The sequence below is a fragment of the Oncorhynchus tshawytscha genome, linkage group LG22 (genome assembly GCF_018296145.1).
Source record: "Oncorhynchus tshawytscha isolate Ot180627B linkage group LG22, Otsh_v2.0, whole genome shotgun sequence".
Taxonomy (NCBI): Eukaryota; Metazoa; Chordata; class Actinopteri; order Salmoniformes; family Salmonidae; genus Oncorhynchus; species Oncorhynchus tshawytscha.
Genome location: NC_056450.1, coordinates 11,487,346 through 11,497,025, shown reverse-complemented (window position 1 = coordinate 11,497,025; position 9,680 = coordinate 11,487,346). Strand labels below are relative to the sequence as shown.

Below are 9,680 nucleotides of genomic sequence, written 5' to 3'. Positions count from 1 at the left end.
CCAAGTTGATGGCTCCAACACAGTTCCACCTTCGACACCGCCAAAACATTCTCCATGTGGGTGTCTGCTGTCGCTGCTTAATGATTGATCTGATTGGATCTCGGCCCAAATGTTTGATACTAAGCCAAATCGGGATGTTTTTTTCTGTTGTGACACATTCGTTTTAAAGGTGCATGTGCCCTGAACCAGGCCAGGAGAGACAACCAAGAGCAGCTTAAGATACCCAGATCTGTTTGTGCTATCAACCTGGTCCCAGATGTGTTTGGCCTTAAAGTGAGCTTTCACCAACAATGAATTCAGCAGGAGGAATTCTGCCCCCATTCATTTTCAATGAGGGCACGCAGAGAAATGTGCAGGGGAATGTGGGAAGGTGTGCGGCGAGAATCCTGCTAGCGGAGCGGGAGAAAAAGTTGAGCTCTGCTCTATGCAAATTTAAAGCGAAGGAAAGCATTGGAGCGAAGCGCCGCCTCTGGTCAAAACCCTACGCTAGGAGTTGGCATGACAGCACAAAGAGATCTGGGACCAGGTTAGAGGTAAAAGTATTACTCTACCGGGCTTCGAAATCAGCACAGAAAACCATGGCAACAACAAAGCCTGGGTTTAACCTTGGACGGTCTTTGCACACACATAATGAACTTCATCGACACACGACACGGTACATGTCGCCCATGTTATTCTGTCATTCACTATCAACTTCGAGGGTACGCTGCTCTTCTGATCTGTTCCTGCATCATTGCCATTGGTTTATTGGTCTCCATTGCAGGAACAGCTAGCTTCCCAGTACAACTTCAGTGTTTACAAGCACAACCGCTACAGATGGCAGAAGCGCATTCTTCAGGTGAGTCAGATATAGGGCATCTTGTGACATTGAGTTGAGTGTTATAATAACTGGTGTTACAACGTCTAGAAACAGTCAATCTTGAGTTGTGATAACAGCTCCCACACGATGAAAGCTTGTAGTGTGCTGGTAAAGATACCCTGTCATGCATCTGAGTAAAAGCTGTGAAAATCTCAGAGTGATGTGAATCTCTATACTGTATGTTTAGATTGACTTCAACACCAAAATGGTGTGCAGTATAGAGAAAGGCACCGTAAAGCGGCAGCTGCCCTTCAATGTGTTAAGAGCTGCGATGACAGAGTTGGGGCCAAGCTCTCCGTCTCTTTCAGAGGAAGACATGACTATGAGCTGGAGGCCACGTCACTGGAGGACAAACACAAGGTAAGAGAGTCGTCCCTGCCCCTAAACTCTAACCTGCTATGGAGGTGGACAGCAGCTTGGTTTGTGTAGAGCCATAGCAGATGTGAAAGAGTTCAACCGCTGTCTCTGGTGCTACTTCCCTCGACCAGTTATTAATAGGGTGCCACTCAGCTTCTTGACATAAAGACTGAAGACGTTTGAAGGAATTGTTATTTTCAATTAAGACTCACGATTTTTGATTGACACATGTAGTGTAGATGATGCAGCTTGTAAACAAGATCGTCTATAGAAACGTCTACATCCATCCAGTAGAGGGCAGTGAAGAGAAGTGTGAACGGCCTCCAGCACCAATGACCCTCACTGAGGGCCTGTTGTTCCTGCAAAGAGGAGGCTTGGCATTGTTTAAATGGGTGAAGTATGTGTGTGATCTGTACTACTCTACTATTACTAGTATGGCTACTACACCACTACTGCTCCACTACTGCTATGAGGATCCTAGGGTTATAGATCTAAGAATGTATGATAATATCAAATACATTATAGAGGAGAGCAAATCCACAGGCAGAGAAGGCTTCAGCGTATCAGATCCGGTGTTGGGTGCAGCAGATCAGCTATCAGGGGGAGGGAAGGTGCCAAGAATTTATATGACCTCTCCAGCAAAACCTGTCCCGAAATCTCGCAGCCCTGTAAAGTCATCCGTGAATGTCCCTGTCCCTGTCCCTGGTTCTGTAGTTGTCCCTGGTCATGTGCCTGTCCCTGGTCCTGCCCTTGTCTCTGTTCCCACCACCCTTGTGATCCCAGCACCCTCCTTCATCCCTATGCCTCCTCCATTGACCTTAAATGAACCCAGTACAAAACCCTTAACAGAGCGAACCAGGGCTTTTCATTGGGAGGAAGTTGGTTCAGATAAGGTACTACTACGGATGTGTTTGTTTATCCCTATTTATTACACTACATTTGTAAGCATGTAATATAGTCATGCAAATTGACAATGTTATATGATATTGCATTATGTTATATTTAAGCAATAATGCACGAGTGGTGTGGTATATGGTCAATATACTACGGCTAAGGGCTGTTCTTAGGCAGGACGCAGCCCTTAAACCCCCAAGGTGCCTTAATGCTATTATAAACTGGTTATCAACGTAATTAGAGCAGTAAAAATACATGTTTTGTCATACCAGTGGTATACGGTCTGATATACCACCGCTGTCAGCCAATCAGCATTCAGGGCTCCAACCACCCAGTTTATAATATGGTGTATTACCTCATATTACACTACACTAGAGTCTGATTCGTTAGAAGTTTTTGTCATGCTCATCAGATAGTTTGCAATGATAAATAAGGAAGTACCTATTTTCCACTTAATAATTTCCTTAAACACTATAGGAAATTATTCGCTGCAGTGTCTTGTCAGTGTCTTGTGCTTTCCCAGAGCATTGCATTTCATAGAGAATACAGCTTGTCTCAGTGCCGATTATGATTGGTCTCTCTCAGCAGATGGAGAAATCATTCTGGACACGGGGAAATGCTGGGAAGATTGAAATGGACACGTCACGCTTGTACGAGCAATTTGCAGTTCAAGATTTGGGAACATTCGGTGGGATCACCGAGCACAGCAATAACTTCCACATCATGCTCAACACGAAGGTGGCACACAACTTTAGTAAGTAGCTCCTCAATTACTTGAGGTGATGCGATGGACCAACTATATGCTCTTCATTTGAAATTAATCTGGGGTTGCATACAAGTTATATATCAGACCCATCAACAGATTTCTTTGAAACTGCTTTGAGTTTTAGAAGAAGTAACACCTTTTGAAACCACCAGATGGTAGCACTTAACAGGAAAGTCAATGAGCTTTACATTGGCTGTAATGACTCACTCCATCTGATCTCTATATCACATGTATTTGCTTGTGAAAAGCTGCTAAACATTTCGTACAGTAGCTACATAACAAGACGCAAGATATAAACAACAGCAAAGCCTTATTAGGTAAGTATCGGAATAGAAATAGGCTTCGACCCAGATGCGCAATATGCATAATGACAGTCATTTATTTAATCTTTCAGCTTTCTCTAAAATATTCATTTATTCTGGGGGAATACCTGAATGGGTTAATGCCATGTGCCCTTCATCACTATTAACCCTGCTCCGCCCACAACCGTAAGGCTCTCCAGAGGGTAGTGAGGTCTGCACAACGCATCACCGGGGGCAAACTACCTGCCGTCCAGGACACCTACACCACCCGATGTCACAGGAAGGCCATAAAGATCATCAAGGACAACAACCACCCGAGCCACTGCCTGTTCACCCCGCTATCATCCAGAAGGCGAGGTCAGTACAGGTGCATCAAAGCTGGGACCGAGAGACTGAAAAACAGCTTGTATCTCAAGGCCATCAGACTGTTAAACAGCCACCACTAACATTGAGTGGCTGCTGCCAACACACTGACTCAACTCCAGCCACTTTAATAATGGGAATTGATGGGAAATGATGGGAAAATATATCACTAGCCACTTTAAACAATGCTACCTAATATAATGTTTACATACCCTACATTATTCATCTCATATGTATATGTATATACTGTACTCTATATCATCTACTGCATCTTTATGTAATACATGTATCACTAGCCACTTTAACTATGCCACTTTGTTTACATACTCATCTCATATGTATATACTGCACTCAATACCACCTACTGTACCGCTCTGTACCATCACTCATTCATATATCTTTATGTACATATTCTTTATCCCCTTACACTTGTGTCTATAAGGTAGTAGTTTTGGAATTGTTAGCTAGATTACTTGTTGGTTATTACTGCATTGTCGGAACTAGAAGCACAAGCATTTCGCTACACTCACATTAACATCTGCTAACCATGTGTATGTGACAAATAAAATTTGATTTAATTTGATTTGAACCCTCCTTATAGGCTAATGTTGCTAACTACAGTGTAGATACAGAGATGGGTTTTCCTTCAGTGTGTGTCTACAGTGTTCTGAAAGAGCTGCAAAACCTGGACCCGTACAAATCAGCTGGGCTTGACCATCTGGACCCTCTATTTCTGAAACTATCCGCCGCCATTGTCGCAACCCCTATTACCAGCCTGTTCAACCTCTCTTTCATATCGTCTGAGATCCCCAAGGATTGGAAAGCTGCCGCAGTCATCCCCCTCTTCAAAGAGGGAGACACCCTGGACCCAAACTGTTACAGACCTCTATCCATCCTGCCCTGCCTATCTAAGGTCTTCGAAAGCCAAGTCAACAAACAGGTCACTGACCATCTCGAATCCCACCGTACCTTCTCCGCTGTGCAATCTGGTTTCCGAGCCGGTCACGGGTGCACCTCAGCCACGCTCAAGGTACTAAACGATATCATAACCACCATCGATAAAAGACAGTGCTGTGCAGCCGTCTTCATCGACCTTGCCAAGGCTTTCGACTCTGTCAATCACCATATTCTTATCGGCAGACTCAGTAGCCTCGGTGTTTCTGATGACTGCCTTGCCTGGTTCACCAACTACTTTGCAGACAGAGTTCAGTGTGTCAAATCGGAGGGCATGCTGTCCGGTCCTCTGGCAGTCTCTATGGGGGTGCCACAGGGTTCAATTCTCGGGCCGACTCTTTTCTCTGTATATATCAATGATGTTGCTCTTGCTGCGGGCGATTCCCTGATCCACCTCTACGCAGACGACACCATTCTGTATACTTCCGGCCCGTCCTTGGACACTGTGCTATCTAACCTCCAAACGAGCTTCAATGCCATACAGCACTCCTTCCGTGGCCTCCAACTGCTCTTAAACGCTAGTAAAACCAAATGCATGCTTTTCAACCGTTCGCTGCCTGCACCCGCAAGCCTGACTAGCATCACCACCCTGGATGGTTCCGACCTAGAATATGTGGACATCTATAAGTACCTAGGTGTCTGGCTAGACTGTAAACTCTCCTTCCAGACTCATATCAAACATCTCCAATCTAAAATCAAATCTAGAGTCGGCTTTCCATTCCGCAACAAAGCCTCCTTCACTCACGCCGCCAAACTTACCCTAGTAAAACTGACTATCCTACCGATCCTCGACTTCGGCGATGTCATCTACAAAATAGCTTCCAACACTCTACTCAGCAAACTGGATGCAGTTTATCACAGTGCCATCCGTTTTGTTACTAAAGCACCTTATACCACCCACCACTGCGACCTGTATGCTCTAGTCGGCTGGCCCTCGCTACATATTCGTCGTCAGACCCACTGGCTCCAGGTCATCTACAAGTCCATGCTAGGTAAAGCTCCGCCTTATCTCAGTTCACTGGTCACGATGGCAACACCCATCCGTAGCACGCGCTCCAGCAGGTGTATCTCACTGATCATCCCTAAAGCCACATTTGGCCGCCTTTCCTTCCAGTTCTCTGCTGCCTGTGACTGGAACGAATTGCAAAAATCGTTGAAGTTGGAGACTTTTATCTCCCTCACCAACTTCAAACATCTGCTATCTGAGCAGCTAACCGATCGCTGCAGCTGTACATAGTCTATCGGTAAATAGCCCACCCAATTTTACCTACCTCATCCCCATAGTGTTTATATTTATTTACTTTTCTGCTTTTTTGCACACCAATATCTCTACCTGTACATGACCATCTGATCATTTATCACTCCAGTGTTAATCTGCAAAATTGTAATTATTCGTCTACCTCCTCATGCCGTTTGCACACAATGTATATAGACTCTTTTTTTTCTACTGTGTTATTGACTTGTTAATTGTTTACTCCATGTGTAACTCTGTGTTGTCTGTTCACACTGCTATGCTTTATCTTGGCCAGGTCGCAGTTGCAAATGAGAACTTGTTCTGAACTAGCCTACCTGGTTAAATAAGGTGAAAAAAAAAAATATATATATATATATAAAAAAATACAGGGGGCAGTCTCAGTCTATCAGAGCTTCAGTAAAGCTAAAATCTTTTTTTCTTCTTAATTTAATGGCTTTGACTGTTCAGCAGGGCATCTATGACTTGGCGACCTGAGACCAATGGAGAAAGTATGTGTGTGTGTGTGTGTGTGTGTGTGTGTGTGAGATCGAGGTAGAAAGATTTCAGAGTTCTCTTCTTGCTCCACAAGTGATCCACAAGTGGTGCAGCATAAAGGTTTTTTAAAACTACATCACTACAAGTGTGCAGGCTGGCAACACAATTAGAGTACGCATGGCCATGAAATATGGAGCCCCCGTGCGACAGTCGCTAAGAGTGTCTGTCATAGGAATAGACAGGATAGGATAAACTCCAAGTGTGCTTCTCTCCTCTGTGCCCTAGAAAGTTGTGCTCTGACAGGGCCCTGTGCTTGGTAACTATAACGCCTGCGGGCAACTCCAGGCGATGCGGTTCTCTGCGCTCATGAGGAATAAGGGGGTTGAGGAACACACACACACACACACAGATTATGATTGTTTTAGATGAGCTCTGCATGTTTATCAGTAGGATCTTTGCTGACTAGCTGTTGTCTTATTTTCTTGTTGCATATGGACAGTATGCATGACAGGATTTGCTGTTTATCCAAGGAGCTGTAGCTAATACTGTCTCTAGATACGTTCAGTACATCTTCTATTAGTGCCTTGTAAGTTACAATCAATAATTTAAAACAAAAATTCATGGTTCTTACGGTAAAACAGTTATGTACTGTATTTGCAATCATAACACTCTTCTCCATAATGACAAAGCACTTTGCATATCAAATAGAATTGTATTAGTCACACGTGCTAAATACAACAGGTGTAGACCTCACAGTGAAATTCTTACTTACGAGCCCCTAACCAACAATGCAGTTTGAAAAAAATATGGATAAAAGTAACAAGTAATTAAAGAGCAGCAGTAAAATAACAATAGCTAGACTCTATACAGGGGCGTACCAATACAGAGTCAATTAGTTGAGGTAATATATACATGTAGGTAGAGTTATTAAAGTGACTATGCATAGATGATAACAGCAGAGAGTAGCAGCGGTGTAAAGAGGGGGGTCAATGCAAATAGTCTGGGTAGCCATTTGGTTAGCTGTTCAGGAGTCTAATGGCTTGGCGTAGAAGCTCTTAAGAAGACATTTGGACCTAGACTTGACGCTCCGGTACCGCTTGCCGTGCGATAGCAGAGAGAACAGTCTATGACTAGGGTGGCTGGAGTCCTTGACAATTTTTAGGGCCTTCCTCTGTCACCGCCTGGTACAGAGGTCCTGGATGGCAGGAAGCTTGGCCCCAGTGATGTACTGGGCCGTTCGCACTACCCTCTGTAGTGCCTTGCGGTAGGAGGCCGAGCAGTTGCCATACCAGGCAGTGACGCAACCAATGCTCTCGATGGTGCAGCTGTAGAACGTTTTGAGGATCTGAGGACCCATGCCAAATATTTTCACTGGCATCCTATATACAAAAGTATGTTCAAAATAGTGGATTCGGATTTTTTAGACACACCTATTGCTGACAGGTGTATAAAATCAAGCACATAACTTGAATGGCCTTACTGAAGAGCTCAGTGACTTTCGATGTGGCTCTGTCATAGGATGCCACCTCTCCAAGAAGTCAGTTCGGGAAATGTATGCCCTGCCCTGCTATTTGCCATATCTTTCAAACTGTGCTCTTTCAAAAAAAAATCTTAACCTATATACGTTTTACCATCACAGTATGTTTTACATGAGTTCTCTTGTTGTTATTAGTACCAACCTTCAGCTCCCTTCAACCCCTCCCATCTATCTCTTAACACCATCCGTATTGGATTTCAATTTGGCATATATTTTTCAACAGTGCTGTGATGTTTCACAAAGGTTCTGAACCCTTCTATTCCCATTGTTTCTACAGATTGTAAATTGAAAATACATTTTGTTTGCTAAAAGTATTATGTTACTGATCGATTGACTATAACTTTTCAGATCCCCCAGTAGTGCTATCTGCAGCGTTAGCGCCAGGTAAATATTGCAACTACTGCTAATTTACAGTTACGTCAAACAGTGAAGCCAGAATAACAGCAAAGTAACTGCATTTGTTTAAGCCGTTTTCTAGTGGCATTTATTTGGATACATTCATAAGAATGAGCTAATGATGCACGATTTCACCTGGAATATAAAATATGAGCTCTTGTCAAGACACTGTTGTTCAGAGTAGCTAGCCAACAACACAGCTAACACAATCACTTCAAATTGAAGCTGGAAAGTCTGCAAACTAGCTGCATTTCATTTCGTTTGACCTTTTTTCTATTGACATTTCTTTGTATACAGTGGGGAGAACAAGTATTTGATACACTGCCGATTTTGCAGGTTTTCCTACTTACAAAGCATGTAGAGGTCTGTAATTTGTATCATAGGTACACTACTTAAAAATCACATTGTATGATTTTTAAGTAATTCATTAGCATTTTATTGCATGACATAAGTATTTGATACATCAGAAAAGCAGAACTTAATATTTGGTACAGAAACCTTTGTTTGCAATTACAGAGATCATACGTTTCCTGTAGTTCTTGACCAGGTTTGCACACACTGCAGCAGGGATTTTGGCCCACTCCTCCATAGAGACCTTCTCCAGATCCTTCAGGTTTCAGGGCTGTCGCTGGGCAATATGGACTTTCAGCTCCCTCCAAAGATTATCTATTGGGTTCAGGTCTGGAGACTGGCTAGGCCACTCCAGGACCTTGAGATGCTTCTTACGGAGCCACTCCTTAGTTGCCCTGGCTGTGTCTTTCGGGCCGTTGTCATCTTCAATGTTCTCAATGAGGGAAGGAGGTTGTTGGCCAAGATCTCGCGATACATGGCCCCATCCATCCTCCCCTCAATACGGTGCAGTCATCCTGTCCCCTTTGCAGAAAAGCATCCCCATAGAATGATGTTTCCACCTCCATGCTTCACGGTTGGGATGGTGTTCTTGGCGTTGTACTCCTCCTTCTTCCTCCAAACACAGAGAGTGGAGTTTAGACCAAAAAACTCTATTTCTGTCTCATCAGACCACATGACCTTATCCCATTCCTCCTCTGGATCATCCAGATTGTCATTGGCAAACTTCAGACGGGCCTGGACATGCGCTGGCTTGAGCAGGGTGACCTTGCGTGCTCTGCAGGATTTTAATCCATGACGGCGTAGTGTGTTACTAATGGTTTTCTTTGAGGCTGTGGTCCCAGCTCTCTTCAGGTCATTGACCAGGTCCTGCTGTGTAGTTCTGGGCTGATCCCTCACCTTCCTCCTGATCATTGATGCCCCACGAGATGAGATCTTGCATGGAGCCCCAGACCGAGGGTGATTGACCGTCATCTTGAACTTCTTCCATTTTCTAATAATTGGGCCAACAGTTGTTGCCTTCTCACCAAGCTGCTTGCCTATTGTTCTGTAGCCCATCCCAGCCTTGTGCCGGTCTACAATTTGACCCTGATGACCTTACACAGCTCTCTGGTCTTGGCCATTGTGGAGAGGTTGGAGTCTGTTTGATTGAGTGTGTGGACAGGTGTCTTTTA

General features: G+C 44.1%; 1 long non-coding RNA gene across 1 annotated transcript; it reads left to right on the top strand.

Annotated features, from left to right (window-relative positions):
* The first annotated feature begins 323 nt into the window (after positions 1 to 323).
* LOC112221407 lies at positions 324 to 3,435 on the top strand. Its single transcript, XR_002949019.2, has 3 exons — positions 324 to 838; positions 1,047 to 1,219; positions 2,699 to 3,435. It is a non-coding gene; the product is annotated as an uncharacterized LOC112221407 (long non-coding RNA).
* Positions 3,436 to 9,680: the final 6,245 nt, after the last annotated feature.